General features: G+C 30.8%; 1 protein-coding gene and 1 long non-coding RNA gene across 19 annotated transcripts in view; one reads left to right on the top strand and one right to left on the bottom strand.

The window, feature by feature from the left end:
• Positions 1-14,725, bottom strand: part of LOC146995189 (uncharacterized) — a 96,758-nt gene extending 82,033 nt beyond the window's left edge. The window contains exons 1-2 of one of the 10 annotated variants that reach the window (XR_015043611.1): positions 14,189-14,725; positions 348-482 (exon numbers count right to left, since the gene is read on the bottom strand). This is a non-coding gene — a long non-coding RNA (uncharacterized LOC146995189). Of the gene's footprint in view, positions 1-347; positions 537-872; positions 1,314-10,717; positions 11,094-12,981; positions 13,307-14,188 lie in introns of those variants that run through there. The other 9 variants (XR_015043612.1, XR_015043610.1, XR_015043619.1 and 6 more) reach the window with 9 other exon arrangements.
• The window catches only part of LOC146995185 (uncharacterized), a 428,660-nt gene that overhangs the window by 306,886 nt on the left and 104,093 nt on the right, over positions 1-17,681 (top strand). The window lies entirely within an intron of this gene.

Here is a 17,681-nt window from a genome sequence, read left to right as displayed (position 1 = left end):
GAGCACACGTAAACGCGACGCATGCGCAGAAAGTTTGTAGCTTTGAGGTCCGGATTATAGATCATTCCGGATTATGGGTGTCTGAATTAATGACTTTTTGACTGTATTATGGCGTCCTGGGAATCGCAAAAAATTCTCAGTGGTAATAAGGTATTGCAACTGAAAAATATACTATACGTATGTATGCCTTATAGGCTTACCATCCTCGTGGTTAGAATTAGCGTTTGAATTATCCGAGATTTCATGTTGTTTTCTTTTTATATTTAACTTAAAATTATCATTAAAAGCATTAGCAAGGCTATCTAAGGGTTTTTTTAGCATACTGAGATATTTAAAAACACACTTACCCTTAAGGGGCTCCAGTACTTTCAATGTATCACAGTTTGCTTTTGCCGTAAGAGGTGTATGCTGGTCCATGTCCGATGCGACTCGTACAGCATCCAATTGTTGCTTGAGGAGACGAGTATTCTCAATCTTAGCTTCTAAGGGGATGATTTGAGTATGGAACGAGTTAAGAGAAGATTAAGAGACATATCCTAAAATAATATGTCCAATTGTATCAAAATATTAGCAGTTTACAGCTATAAGGTGAATTATTCAGTATAATGATTTTTTAATGTTGACACTGATGGCAAATTGCTGCTAGAAATTCTGTGGTTTAGAGATATATAATCGTCCAGAATATAATATTTCATCACAATTATTCTTTTTCAAAGTAAAAAAATAAAATTTACAATAAAGCTTAGAACTAACATGAAAACTAATAGATAGTTCTTGTAACTATGCAATACATCTGGATTTATATCATAAAAATATTTTTCAATAAATAATAAATCAATAAATAAGTATCTTAATATTTTATTCATACTTACGAGCCAGATGATGGGTAACAGGTATAAGAACACACCTCTATTTTCCATGCAATGCAGAAAAATACATAGTAGCTTCATCTGCCAAACGGTCTAGTACATTTATGCAGCATTGTTGTCTAACAAGACTCCAGGTAACTCGAGAATCATGGGAATATTCCAAGTAAACACCACTTTCCCATTGAAATTTTTAAATTTCAGTCACTTAAATCTAATATCCATACATAATTTACATAATCTTACCACATAAAAGATTAATCATTATTATAATTAAAAGATTTACTTCAAAAGATATTTTACAAATAGATATTTTAGATAGGAGAAAAACATATTTATTATATATGCCTTGTACAATGACTAGAACTTTAATCACTTAAGTGTAACTAAGCAGATGGAACAAATAAATATAATACTGGTTTTTGAGTAAATGGAATCTAATTTCAAATTTTTAAACAAAGTAAGGGGGGTATCAAAGTATCAATATACGACAATTCGAATAATGAGTATAAGGATGGTACCTTACTCTAGATATAATATTACATGAATAATTAATTTTTATTAATCATGTATAAATATTCCTTTCTTTAGTTTTGTTAGTCAAAACATACTTTTATTTTTAATTATTAACTGTACAATGTTTGTCATTTCACAGCAAAATGCATTGTGAAGGAAATACATAAAGTCCATGCGGTGACCAGACAAAAGGACGAAAGTGCACACGACAAAAGCCCACAAAAATGACCCCACTGGGATAATTGCCCACGTGACTAATACCCACACCGATGAAAGCCCACACAGATAAAAGCCCACATAGATAGAAGGGCACGCTGATAAAAGTCCACACTAACAAAAACCCACACCGATATATACGTCATGAATAGAGATAAAATAAAAAATAAATGAATAAGAAATAATTGAACAATAAATTTAAGTAGCGGAACACATTTCATTTTCGTCTCCGGCTGAATTAAATTCCTATATATATATATAGTACAGAGAGTCAATCAAAATAATATAATTAAAAACATATACATGTATGTATCTTTGTTTTTATATTTACGCAAGAAATGGAAGTGCCTTTGTATAAGTGTGACAAAGGGAGGTGAAAGGGAATACTGGCCACACACCTTTTTTTAATTCTACAAAATTATAAGGAGTATAATATGTATGTAAATTTTCATCATATACAGAGAATAATTTATGAATAATTTAACACTACAGAAAATTTTGCATTATATGAATTTAATATGGAGAATTAAAGCCGAACTTTCATTTTAACGAAAAAAAAATAAAAGTACAGTATTCTATTATGATTAAGCGCAAACACCGTTTTAATGGTGGTTTCAAATAATCCAGTTAAATTTTGACAACTTGGATTTTACATAAATTAATTTCATTCCCACTTGAAATTTAATTTTTTTAATCATAATAATTACTCGTAAAATTTTTCAGGAAGTCATAGTTATTTTGGATTTCCTGAAAATGTGTGCTGGTTTTAAGTGGGCATTCGTCTTGTGGGCTTTTGTCATGTAGTTTTCTAACTGGCCGCTGGCTATTCAGGCAGGAAACCATTGCCTTCCTTTTCTTTTGCCCCCAGCTGTGTGAAAAAGCAGTTAAAGAGAGGAGAGCCTTGCTTAATTGCTTTATTCCCTATGGAACCTGGGGCGCCAAAGAAGGCCTCAGAAGGGAGGGTGTGGCAGGAGAACAATTAAAGAGGATTTTAAATGTTTTTTGTTAGTTACCTACTAGAAAATAACATTATCTGAAATTCCGCTTGTAACTGAAGTTAACCCCTTTCTTACATTTCTTTAGTATAGTTCTTGAATAACCTTTTGTCTAAGGATTTAGTTAGAATTTCAATTATTTTAAAAATTTCAATAATTGGAAAATGAAAGGAATTAAATATTTTTTAACCATTTTTAAAGGGATAATTCACTGTTTTTGCAGTAAAACTGCAGAGTGGAAAAATATGCTAGTTCCTGATTTGATAGTGTCTCTAACAACTTTTTGATGAACTAATTAAACATGCTTGTTATATCAAAGCCATTGTTTAAAAGTAAAACTACTGAACTATTTCTAAAAACATTAAATTATTACATATATTAAAATTTACGTACAAGTAATATTTTTCATTTTAACTTTCATATGGTTGAAAACGCAACCATGTGAAAGTTAAAATGAAAAATATGAAACCGTAATAAAAGTTAAACTATTCGAATAATTTTAATAACACAGGTTTCTGAACTTAGCAACAAGAGGATTTAAGAACCATGAGCCCAGCGTTGTAAGAAAAGTAATCTTGCACATTAAAAATAATTTTTATTTCAATAAAAATATTATATTACTCGATTAACTGTAAACGCTTAAAAAACAGTTCATTTCAATTTACCGTAATTATTTATATACAAAAACTTTGATTGAAGCAAATTTAAACAGCATTTAGAAACTGAAAATTCACTGGAACACTTCTTTTGTGGGTTTTATGCTGTTATTACGTGTTGAATATTATTTCGCCTAGATTAAGAAAAAGAAACTCATAACATGTAAAAATTTATTAGGTAGAAAAACTATCAAATTAAGGTCATTTTCTTCTCCTCGAAGTGCATTGATTTCCTTATACGAATTTCATATTCTGACAGCACAGAAATAGTGGCCACATATCTTGTAGGAGGTATTTCTTAAAAGCCTCATGTGTTGACGATCAAGTAGAAAAAAAATGTCTTGTTATGGAGTTACGTTTTGAATAACTTTTTTCTTCTATTGAATGAGTTCAAAGTTTCTAATATCTTGTTTTCTAGCACGAAATGTTTCAGCAGTTTTTAAGGTTCTTTTCTAAGAATAATTCTAATTCATTAAGCAGAAGTTAGTAAGAACAAGTAAGGTGTACTTCAAATTTGATCTCTTAGGTTTATTAGGTCTGGCTACCAAATAACTGTTTTTGAATTCAACATCAAATTTTAAACATATATTTTTTTTTTAAATTTGTGTCTTTTATTTTCAAAAAACATGCACGTAATCCGAAGTTTCTGTGACAAAAGTTAGTATAAGAAAAGTGGGACAAATTAAATTATCTGTATATTTAGTCACTATTAAAAACGAATTCTGGCTAGACTATGGGTCCTCAATCAGGAGGAATAGCCCTAAGGGGAATTTCAAAGTTTCAGAGAGTAATTTAGTCCACCTTTTCTTTACGTATTAAGTATTTAGATTTAGTTTATGAATACAAAAAAGAACATTTATTCAAATTTTGGTATTTACCAACATGTTTGATACTTGTTTAATTTACTTAAAAAATAATCCGTATTTAAACAAACACATATCTACTTTTCAAGTTTTGGGAAGGAGAGGTTGAATGATCATTTAGCAATGGTGGAAAGGGTATATGGGGAAAAAGCTGGTGAGAATCACTGGTCTAGACTGAGCCAACTTGATTTAAATATAGAATTTTATACTCTATATAGAATTTTATACGAATCTTTAGTTCTTACTGTAGAGTCATTAGGTTTTATATATATATATATATATAATGTTGTATGATCTTAAATCCATTTAGTGCGAATACAAGTTATTATTACTTGCGCAATTGCTGCAAAGTTAGTTAATAATAATTTATTTCCTAAACAGTATTGATTAATTGATTATATTATCTCCCGAGTTTAATTAAAGTAGAATTATTTTAAAAGTGTGAATCTATACTGTATATAGGTATACAAAGATACACATACATATACATGTATGTGTATCTTTGTTTTTATATTTACGCAAGAAATGGAAGTGCCTTTGTATCAGTGTGACAAAGGGAGGTGAAAGGGAATACTGGCCACACTGCTTATTTTAATTCTAAAAACTGGTAAGTTATAACTGGTAAGTTACTGGTTAATACTGGTAAGTTATATTTTGAAAGATGTTTTGAAGTAATTTGAAAGCAAAATGTTAATAATGTTTTAACGGGGACTGGAGTTAAATCATCACGAAGAATAAAATTTCAATTGTAAAAGGAAAATTAAAACATGTAATCATTGTCATTGATCGAAAATTAGTTGACTTTTCAAGGGAATCAAACCAACTCCCGTTCAATGAACAATAATTGATAAAAATACGTAAATACGAAAGTGTTTCGTCTGGTGTCCGCCGACAACATCGCGGAGGAAAACGTCGCGGAGAAAACAACGCAAGGCGAAAACGTCGTGCTACAAAACATCGTGGGAGAACACATCGCAAAGAGAAAAACATCGCAGTTCTAAAACATCGTGGTACAAAATATCGTCGTCGAAAATAAAGCGGTTCAAAAACTTCGCAATTTAAAAACATAGTCGTCGAAAATATCGTGATAAAAAATAAAGTATCTACAAATCATCGCATGACGATAACATCGCAGACATGCTTTTTTCAGACATGCTTTAATAACTGTAAATGGATATTCCCATAATGATTCGTGAGCGCAAGAGGGTAAGAAGGATAATTTTTACTTTCATATTTTTTATTAATACATTTTTGCTGAGAAAATAAAAAGGAAACTTAAGCATAGAAAATTAATGCAACTTATAGCACTTAATAGAATTTTAAATCAACATAGTTAACTAACAAAGACCATAATAAATTATTTTTAATAAAGATTTTACAGGTAATTTTTCATAAAAAGTATAATCTATTAAGTTGCATTTAATTTTCTATGCTTAAGTTTCCTTCTTATTTTTTCAGCAAAAATTTATTAGTTAATAAAAAAATGTGAAAGTAAAAATTATCCTTCCTTACATCACTTGCGCTCACAAATCATTATGGGAATATCCATTTACAGTTATTAAAGCCTGAAAAAAGCATGTCTGCGATGTTATCGTCATGCGATGATTAATAGATACTTTATTTTTTACCACGATATTTTCGACGGCGATAATTTTAAACTGCGAAGTTTTTGAACCGCTTTATTTTCGACGACGATGTTTTGTACCACGATGTTTTAGAACTGCGATGTTTTCGCCTTGCGTTGTTTTCTCCGCGATGTTTTCGTCCGCGATGTTTTTGCCGCGATGTTTTCGGCTGTAACCGTTTCGTCTTTACTCGAGTTATAAGTTAAAGCCAAACCGGCAATTCTAGTCAGGCCAAATATTTCCGCGAATAGAAGGAATTATGAACCAATGCTGATATTGAAAGAACTTATTCTTATGAAGCATTTTAGTCAATTCAATTTGGAGTAAAAATCAATTACTGTAGAGAAATCCTATTTAACTCGAGTAATCGTCCCCGACACTTTGATGTTTATGCATTTGAGTACTATATTATTTGTAGAAATTAAACATTGGAAATTGTCATTATGAAATCGAATTCAAAGTAAAGTTGAAATAAACATAGAAGATTATAAAAAAAGATAAATAATGCAAAATTTGTAAAAACAAATCAAACACAATATAAAAATAATATAAAAAATAATATAGAAAATAATATAAATAAGATCAGTGAATGTACATGAAGATATAAAGGCCAGAAAAGGTATTAAGTAACTGTCTATTAGCTCTTGGACACAAAATGCTTTTTTCCTTTCTTAAATTCTTAATCATTGCGACACGACAATTAGCCAGAAATTAATTAATTTCCATTCACTAGTATTTTCAAAAAAATCTTAACAGATGGTGTCTCTCAGATAAGAACTCCACAAAATACATCCCTCAAGAATTCCAAGTCCCACCCACTACCATAAATTGCTTCAAGTTTTACCGACTGATATTATTCAAAGCCCCTACTGCCATTAAGAATTTTCGGACACCCTACACTTCTGAGTCAGACACGAAGAGAACACTTTGCCAACTCCCCCACTAGAAAGAATGTAAGTTACTTAATACCTTTTCTGGCCTTTATATCTTCCTGTACATTCACTGTTCTTATTATATATTATTTTCTATATTATTTTTTATATTATTTTTATATTGTCTTTGATTTGTTTTTACAAATTTTGCATTATTTATCTTTTTTTATAATCTTCTATGTTTATTTCAACTTTACTTTGAATTCGATTTCATAATGACAATTTCCAATGTTTAATTTCTACAAATAATATGGTACTCAAATGCATAAACATGAAAGTGTCGGGGACGATTACTCGAGTTAAATAGGATTTCTCTACAGTAATTGATTTTTACTCCAAATTGAATTGACTAAAATGCTTCATAAGAATATGTTCTTTGAATATCAGCATTGGTTCATAATTCCTTCTATTCGCGGAAATATTTGGCCTGACTAGAATTGCCGGTTTGCCTTTAACTTATAACTCGAGTAAAGACGAAACACTTTCGTATTTACGTATTTTTATCAATTATTGTTCATTGAACGGGAGTTGGTTTGTTCCCCTTGAAAAGTCAACTAATTTCCGATCAATGACAATGATTACATGTTTTAATTTTTCCTTTTACAATTGAAATTTTATTCTTCATGATGATTTAACTCCAGTCCCCGTTAAAACATTATTAACATTTTGCTTTCAAATTACTTCAAAACATCTTTCAAAATATAACTTACCAGTATGGATGCACGCTTTTAAAATAATTCTACTTTAATTAAACTTAGGAGATAATATAATCAATTAATCAATACTGTTTAGGAAATAAATTATTATTATTATATATATATATATATATATATATATATATATGCGGGAGAAAGGAAAAATAAGCAATGCCCTCTTCGAGACTCGAGCCTGGATCTTTCGAATATGAGCCAATTGTACTAACCGTTACACCATGAAGGCATTCTAGAAGGAGGGAGAAAATACCTTATTTACTCCCCCTTTTAAAGGCCACTGGGTATTAGGGGACCCAGTCGTCAAATCTTGGTGGAGAAGAATCATCATCCACCACCTTTTTTTTAGTTCAGGCATCATGCAGGAGATATGAAAATTTAGCAATGTGCTTGCCTGGACTCTTAACTTGAACCTCTCGAATACGCGCCGAGTGTGCTAACCATTACACCGCGAAGGCATGCTGGAAGGAGGGAGAAAATACTATCCTGTTATGTATTATTTCAGCCTGTACTGTCAATTCTACTTTCCGCTTCCTCACCCGGATGTAAATAAGTTAGTAAGTAAACATGTTTAGAATGCAAATGAGTGAAGAGTATTTATGGCGAAGCTTTTGCGATTGAAAGGAATTGCGAGAATTGGCTATGTCAACTTTTGCTGTCAGGGTTTAGCCGTTGCATTAAGTGCACCAGTAAGTTAATTTTCTGAAAAGGCCTGTTAGGCTAATCTTGAAATCCTCTATTTATTACCTTGAAAATTTAGGTTTATTGGTTGTGCTGATGCTTTAGCAACTCAATATTTTGTCGATTGAGTTGTTAAAATATCAACACAACAATTTAAGTATTGTTGTATGGTTGTGCTGAAACTTTAGCAACTCATTCGTCAATACTGAGTAGCTAAAGTATCAGCACATCTGTACAACAATATTTAAATGTAAGCAGTAAGCATAAATATGCAGAATGAAGTAAGCTTTGTAAACAATTTTATAGCTAACTTAATTTTGATAGCAAACACTCATGTAAACAGATCATGTTTGCAAACACGCCCTAAAAGAACATCATCTACATCATGCCTTTATCTACTGCAATATGCAATGTCCTGAAAGATGATGCCTGTACCATTACAATAAATAATGCCATAAAACATATACATGTACAACTATGTATCGCTATATATATCATGTAATGTAATGCATTTTAATTTAACGCCCGACGGTGCAGAACTTTCGGTGTTGGCTGGAGTCACAATTTCATTGTGACTCGAAGACGCCGGAATGTTGTTGTTTTTCTAGTTTGTGTTTAGAGCTAATGTGTACTTACTTCAGGTAAATATTACGTGGCTCCTTTACTTCTACGTAACATAACATCACAAGCAGTAGTCTATATGTTAAGCACAAGGTGTACTCTTGAATAAAAGGTTTCAACCTTTAACCTTATTCTATTGTTACTGAACATCAAGTTGATTAGTGAGTTTGGTTTGGTTTAGTGTATGTGAGCACAGCAAAGCCTCGAGGGCTATCTGCCTGAGTAGAGGGATGCCTTCGTGGAAGTCTTTCTAAGAGATACTGGCTCATGTACAAATTACACATGGGGAAAACTACGAAAAGGCCCATGCAGTCAGCCCGTCTGCGGGATTGGAAACTCTGACTGAACTTCCAGTGTTCCACGACTTTACCGCTTGGCGGACTCTTTTGACTAGTGAGAAGTCACCAGCAATCTTACAGAAGGTCATTGACAGTTTGCATGCTCCTGTGAAGGATTATAACTTGTTTGTTAGCTCCATTCTTGAAGCTAACATTCAAACATAAAATTCTATGTTTTACTGGGGTTAGTTTCATAAAAAAAAATTTCTATTGATTTCAAAAGAGAAAAAAAAATTGAGCATTTTTTGAGATAAGAATAGTTGAGATAAGCAGTATGCATAACAACTTACATATGTTACATTCTAAACGTGAAAAAAAATTTTTTGATTGGTAGAACGTATCTCATCTAAGACTTAATCATTTATTTTGGATTCGCAAAACTTTCTAGACATTGTTCCTTTGAAAATAAATCTGAGAAAAAGTTCAAATATCAGAAAAAATAAATAATTAGTTAGACAAATAAAAATTAATAAACAGCGGCTAAGCGGTAAAAAACATGGAGGTAGGAAGTAAGATGGAGTCGCCCTAAACAAGTTTCTCCGTACCCTGCTCTGAAGCACCGGCGATCCCTACGTGGTGACCAAAAAATTGGGTCATTTACCATTGAGTTCTATGGGATTTGACGCGTTCTGGTGTAAATATTTTGTAATTACGTCGCAAATATACATATAAATGTATATATTTTCTTTTTCTACAACACTTCAGAGTCCTAAGTATGTGAAAACAACATATTTTTAAACAGCATTTCATTCTGAACTGAATTAAATGCTATACTTTTCACAGGACGGTTTAATTTGAATGAAATATTTTCACAAGTTTTCGTTAATTACATTAGGAAAAAAAATTAAGGTAATTCGATTTTATTCGGTTAAGGTACAAAAATTAAGATCAAAGTTTATTGTATTATTAATATTAAAATTATGCATTATTTCTTTTCTATTTATAGAGCTTCTTCCTAAAATTCTTTCTTAAATATGACATGGTTTTTTGGCTTCTTTTAAATCGAAAAATGTAAGTCAATTTATAATTAATGCTCTATTCGGTTCATTTTAAATTAGAGAATTATTAGGAATTAGCGAAAAGGGAATAATTCTTTTAATTATACTTATCAGATTTTTTTTTTTTTTTTTTTTTTTTACCCTTCATTTCAACAATACATATTCCAAAACTCTTTATTACGTTCTTAAGTGCACATCTCATAGCATTTGCTTTACAATACCTTTTAGCAGATTGCTTTCCAATACGAACAATTCTTGCTTAAATAATTTTATAACGTATTTGTCAACAGGATTTCAATTTATGTTTACAATTCAATATTAAAGTTATTATATATTTAGATAACATTTATAATCATTATAAATTAGATACATTTAATCATTAGATTTCTTCACAGTACTTTCACAGTTGTTTATAAGTGAATAAATTCTTCATTTCAAATACATTTATAAATAATTTAATGAATATTTAAGTATTTTGTCAAAGGCAGATATATGCTTTTTGCAAGCACGTGCATAAATACCCATACGTATTTCCTATTTATCATTTCCGGCATGTGCAAATCTTTAATTTCTGTGCATTCACTATATTTTTCGTGTAAAGTAATTTACACTAATTTAGCATACACCCGAAAGTTTTACATAAAAAATATATATGAATATAATTTGAATGAAAATTATAAGTATTATTTTTAATACCCACTCAAAGGTCAGTTTTTCTTCAAAATTCCTCCACGATGGCATCTATCTCTTTAGGCAGATAGCCCTTGCATGCGTTACTCTATTTAATAAAAACTTAATCTGACCTATGTGCCTAATTACAAATATTTTAACATACATAATTTTATATTTACATTTAGCCATCAAGTTTCAAACTTTTCAAATCTTCTAGAAAATAAATTTTGGCAGATCTCTTTTAGCAATTTTCTTAAAATCTATATTTTTGTAGTGCAACAGCTTAGAATTTTATAAAACAAATTCATAATCAAAATCGCTGTTGTTAGTTATCGAAAAATAACCAAGATGCGATTTTTGCGTAAATGTCAGTAAACTATACAAATTGCTATTATCCATCACACTATGAATGTTTCTTTCATGCGAAAGTGTCCCTTTTTCGATTTCTATGGAACTGTCGTGTGTCAAAATACTATCAGAATCTTGTCAAGCGAGCTTCTGAATGTAAACAAAGAACACCCCGTCTGGTGACCCAAGCTTCAAAGCAGTGCTTCACTTCTACCGCGGAATGGCCCCTCCTCCCTTTCCTACCTCCATGCTAAAAAACGCTGAACACTGGTAGCTCGGTCCGGGGTTTAAATTCCGATGGAAAGGCTGACAGCATGGGCACTTTCATGGTTTTCCCCTTGCGTAACATGTGTACGAGCGAGTTTCCTTTAAAATGTCCTCCACGAAGGCATGCCTTCCCTTGGCTTAGTGTCATTTCGTCCGTTCTCTTTTCATGCCGAGTTTGAAATAGTGTCATTCGTCTGCTGCCATTCGCACTTATTCTGTCTTTCCCATTTCATTCGATGTTCGAAAAGTCACATTATGATTAAGAAAAGATATTATTCAAACGAACTGACCCTTACTACTTTGACCTAAGTTAGCCTTTGTGTTCTAATATTTATTAAACATTTTCTTTAGATAAATTTATTCTGAGCAGAATAATGAATTTCAGACATGTTCAAGAGGTGTGTGTTTGAATGTAATTCCATTTTTGTCATATAGTGTCTTTTTTTTCAATTTCACATACTTCTAAATAAAAATAGAACGCCTGTTCCTCTGCTTTGACAGAAAATCAAAATGTAGCAAGTGTATAACGAAGATGTACATGTTTTATTAAAAATATAGCGAGCCCTCTATAACGCAACCGTTCATGGTTTTAAAGGATTTTGGTTGTAGATATGGTGATCTTAGAAATGTGATATTCACTGGCAATGTTTGTTTATGTTCACAAAAAATACAGGTTTCTTTCAAAAGGTGACCTCTTAGAAATGTCGTCAATAGATATAATTCACTGTAATTATTTTCTAATGGATAATGGAATTAATTTAATCTAATGTCTAGAAAACAGCTATTTACCGTAGGGAGATTTAAAAGCACTATAACTGTAATTAAGAGCACTGTAATTGTTCCTTCACAATCAGCTGTAATATAAGATTAGCTGGTTTCTGTGTATTTTTCATGTTATGTAACTGATATCCATAAATCTTGAACAAATATACAGCAAATGCAAGAGAAATTATTAAAAAATTACAATTTGAAACATTAATACTATTTTTCTATTACTATATATAATACTATTAATGAATGATGAATTTATATAATATGTATACTTAGAATCTAAAAGCGATGAACTTTGATGACTCTATAAATATATATTTATGTAGTTACAAAATTTTATTAGATGTTATTATATGCATAGTTCTTTATAATCTTCCCAATCTCTAATGAAATGTTACATATTTATTACTACAGTTTGAGATGATTTTACTTAAATTTGTAGATATGCTGACTTCTGAGAGTTGTTCCATCCCCACCCAAAATAAATAAATAAATAAAATAAAAATTAAAAACACTATTCCGAATTGCTGTAGTTTAAAGATTAAGAGGTTACATTTGGAATTCATTTTTTTGACAGGGTGTCAGCTGACAATTTTAATTTATTCTGAAGTCGAAAAGAAACTATTTCTAGAAAATCACCAAATTATAATTGTTACATTCAAAAAAGCTTTCAGTGAGAAATATGTTTAAACTTTGATAATAAGCTCAGTCTAAAGTAAAGAATAAAGTATCTCTTAGCCAAGTTTTCATTGTGCTTAACTGTTTTAATATTCCTAAACTAAAAAGGAACTAAAATGAACTAAAGGAAAAACTAAAAAGAAATTAAAAAAAAAAAAAAAAAAATCTGAAATGTTTCAGATTTTAAATTACGTCCAAAGGGGCGTTTTTTAACATTTTGTGTGTTACCTTCCTTTATCAAATATCATGTTCCTCGCACTTAAACCATAAGATCCAGTGCAACAGCAATATCGCAAAATACTCGTAGTTTTAAAACGAGCATATCTTTAGAATTTCCGATACAGAGACTCACGCGCTGGAGATAAAAATGTTTTTTCTGCACAATGTTGCCATTGCTCGCTTTGAAATCCTTGAGTTTGTTAATCAAAAATTCGTCAAAGTTTTAAAAAATAGGAAATCGATCATAAAACAAATTTCAAATTTCAAATTTGGTCTTCCACATGCTCATATTCGTTGGAGGATTACGTTATTCAAAATTCGATGACTCTATGTACCATTGTTTTATCACAATACGAGAAATATACATACATTTATGCAGATTTTTCATTATTTAATTTCTTCAAATATAATGCAGGACTCTAACATTTTGTGGCAACAGTTTGAAAAGTGAACCGACGTTTATGAGTCCGAAGCAAAATGCCAAAACGAAACTAATAGTCCTTCGGGATTCAAATCCCTTTGGACTAAAAATAAAATTCAAGTGTTTTTAATTAAAAAGTTAATGGTTTTAATAATGAAACATAATTATATTTAATCTCAGTCATATTACCTTAAAAATGGCATGTGAGAAACTCCGCAATGATATTTTTCATTTTCACATACTCATACCAAAGTTAAATAAGTAAATAAATAATAAAATGCAATTTCAGATTTATCATCCAAACGTTATAGCTAATCACTTAATCAGAGAGTATAAAGTTTGCTTTCAATGTAATAAATTAAACAAATAAAGAAGTGATAAAATACAAACTAGACATATATTTGAAACATTGAAATTCAGATTTGAGTACTCCATTTATTATAATTAAAATTATAAATACACGATTTAGTAATAAAAAAATAAGCCCCTTTTATCGGCGTGTGCTTATATCTGTGTGGACTTTTATCAATGTGCGCTTTCATCGCTGTGGGTATTTGTCGCATGGTCAACTATCATAGTGGGCCTTTTTTTTTTGTGGGCTTTTGTCTGTTAACCAGTCCATGCATATCATTAAAGCTTCTTTTGATAAACATTAAACATAACAGTAAATGGCAAAAAATAAAAATTATCTAATATAAAGTATAACTGTGTGTGTCAGTAAGATAGAATAAGAAACAGACTGTTGTTTAATGCAATGAATAAGTAAGAATAACAAATAGTTTATAAAATACACACCATAATACGTGTACATCCAATGCACATTAACTTTTTGGAAAATTTTGGAATGTGTATATTGAAATCACTTGTGAAATGCAGAGTTGCCAACTCTCCCGATTTAGGCGGGAGACTCCCGATTTTCGACCGCTCTCCCGCCAATCCGATTTACAATATATTTCTCCCGACTTTTTCTCACGAATCTTTTAATTTTTCTGGGGGCTTCATAGTTCGTGCTGGTCTTTTCTGTACAGAATTTCCATGACTATCATTTCCAGGTTCTTCATTTATTTGTGGATACTCGGTTGGCTTTTCCAATGAATTGTTATCATCGTGTTCATCATCACTGTTGGATGGCAAAATTTTCTCAGCTTCTTCATCTGTTGTATTATCTTCTCTATAGTATCTGTCAGTTATTTCTGAATTATTTACATTTCCATTAGTTTGTTCCTTATAAAAAATAATAAGTTCTTCTAATATTTGATTTTTATCGAATTTTAAATAATTTTCTTTTAGTAAAGGTGATCTATGTTTCTGTTCATCAAATTTTACATCCCTCACTTCTTGAATTTTATTTAGTTCAGGGCTGTAAATTTTGTATGCTTTTCTCTTCATGCTATAGCCTATCATAATTCCTTTTTTAGCTTTTAGATCCATCTTTCTATGTTTCTCTCGTCTTACATGAACATATGCTTCACATCCAAATCTTGTAAGATAAGTAATGTTAGGCTTGCGTTCTTTATATAGTTCGTATGGTGTAAACCTTTTATCATTTTTGTGACTCCTGTTATTCACATGTACAGCTACCTTAACGCTTTCAGACCAAAATTTTATCGGTAATTCTGCATCAATTAACATAGTTCTAGCAGATTCAATTATAGTACGATTAAAACCTTCAGCTTTTTCGTTACTTTCCAGAGTATAAGGCGTTGTAAGTTCATGTTTAATTCCCATTTTTTCAAAAAAAAAAAAAAAAAACTTATATTTTTAGCTAAAAACTCACTACCATTATCACTACGAATTCTTTTTAGTTTGTTTCCTGTATGTCTTTCTACTTGAATGATAAGTTTGATTAGAGCTTCTCAAGTTTCACTCTTCTTCTCAATTGTTATCACAAATATGAAATTACTGTAATCATCTACCACTGTTAAAAAATAACAGCTTCCATCTATTGATTTCTTAATTGGTCCAACTAAATCTATGTGCCATAATTCTAAAATATCTTCAGATTGCTTAAATTTCACACTTTTATAAGATGTTTGTGTTATTTTACCTAATGTATAAGGTTGACAATTGTTTTCAGAAATTTTTACATTTTCTAACCCAACGACCGATGAGTGTTTTTTCATTTCTATCAGCCTTTGATAATTTATATGACCTAGTCTCTGATGCCATAGTACATCATTAACATAACTAATTTTAGCTTCTTCAACAATATTTCCTTCAACTTCAAATTTATTTCCATTTCTGTTAGCTATATATAGAATGTTTCCCTGTTTATGATCACTTCTGCTTTATTCTTGATAAAAATTACTTTTAAATCATGATCTACAATTTTTGATACTGACAGCAGATTTTCCCTTAAATTCGGTACTTGCAGAACATTTTCTATCAGTTCTTATTTCTATCAGTTTGCATTTTAATGTTACCAATACAACTCTATTTGATCATGGCCCCTTTTTCAGCCGTCATTATTTGTCGTTCTTCATCTTTAAAATGAGTAAATATTTCTTTATTAGTTGCCATGTGAGATGTGGCTCCTGAATCAATAATCCATTTAATTTTTCTATTCTGTTGTTCATTTATTTTATTCTTTCCATCATTTCTATCTTGATTAAGATATGTGCTTTCTATTTTCTTAGGTACTTCAAATAAGCATGTAGCTGATTCATATTCTCTTTCCTTGACATTCTATAAGTTTTATTTGTTACATTTCTCTGCTGTCGGTGTTCTTGTTTAGTTTTCATTTTACATTCAGTTGATTTGTGGCCGAATTTTCCACAGCAAAAGCATTTTATAATATTATTATTATTTCGACATTCTTTTATTAATTGTCCTAATTTTCCACAATTAAAGCATCTTCTTTCATATTTCGATTTTATCCAGTTTTCTTTTGCCTTAGAACTTACTTCTATTTCTTTTCCTCTTTGTTTATTTTTTCCTTCTGTTTCTTTTAAAGCTTGTCTAATTGAAGCTAGATCTTTCTCTTTATTGCTTTTAATAATTTTAACATCAAATTCCTTTCTAAGTCCTTCTAGTATGAAGTAAATTAATTCTTTATCTCTTATTTCATCTCCAACTTGAATACTTTTACTTTAGAATTACAGCTCTATTCATATAATCATCTACTGATTCATTTTGAGTCATTTTCAGTTGAACTAATTCTATTCTACATTTGATTTGAATATCTTCTGTTCTTGCTGTGGGCCCACCAGCAGCCGAGCAGTAAAGTTGCTGAACACTGGTAGTTCGGTCCGAGGTTCGAATCCCGCGAACGGGCTGGCTGCATGGGCGTTTTCGTGGTTTTCCCCATGTGTAACATGTATACGAGCCAGTTTCCCTTAGAAAGTTCTCCACGAAGGCATCCCTCCTCTTAGGCAGATAGCCCTAGTGTGCTTTGCCATAATTAAATACACCAAATGAATGAAATGTCTGTTCTTGCCGCCATTTCATTTTTGATTTTCTCCCATAACTTCTTTGCGTTCTTTTCATTCGCATGTTTTAACGCTTGTAGAGCTGTCATAGTTTGATTCATTATATTTCTTGCTATCGCGTTATTATCATCCCATATTTCCCAAGTTTTTATTTCATTTTCGAAATTAACATCATCCTTTTTATATGGTTTTGGTGGTTCATCAGCTTCTATCATACTTCTCCATATTTTTAAACTTTTTAATTCACTTTCAATTCTGTTGGCCCAAATAAAATAATTATCATCACTTAATTTTTCTGTATGACTCAAATTTATCATATTATATGCCGTATTTTCTGATTTATATTCACTAATTATAATACAAGTCTAATTTTTCTCTTAGAGAAATTGGCGATTTTGTTAAGCCTAAACAACATTAATGTTCTGAAAGTTATAATGAAACTCTCCGTCTTCCAGATACATTTTTAACTTATTCATTTTACAATTTACTATCAATGTTGCCAAAATATTAAAACTTAAAATTATGCTTTATAAACAAATACTATCATTTTTTCCCCTAAATCTTTGTAAACATCCTCATATTGATTTAAACTCTTACTAAGCTGCTATTGGAATCGAAGAGCTCGTTCAACATTTGCGTGATATTGCAAAAAATGATACCTAATTTTCTTCCCAATTCAAGTCCTACGCTGATGACTCTAGCTGTGAATGCAGCTGGTACGAATTGGTCTTCGTCATGTTTATTTGTTTCGGGAATCATGTTAACTCATCCTCATTTAGTTCTTCGTCAACCATTTTTTCTTCAATATGTGCTTGAGCTAAATCCTCAAAAACCTTCTCCTCCTATAGTTTGGGCCAATT

Source organism: Stegodyphus dumicola, chromosome 10 (genome assembly GCF_044657685.1).
Source record: "Stegodyphus dumicola isolate Sdum_Otavi_A_Nest chromosome 10, ASM4465768v1".
Taxonomy (NCBI): domain Eukaryota; kingdom Metazoa; phylum Arthropoda; class Arachnida; order Araneae; family Eresidae; genus Stegodyphus; species Stegodyphus dumicola.
Note: the sequence above shows the minus strand (reverse complement) of the source record. Positions and strands in the feature narration are given on the sequence as shown.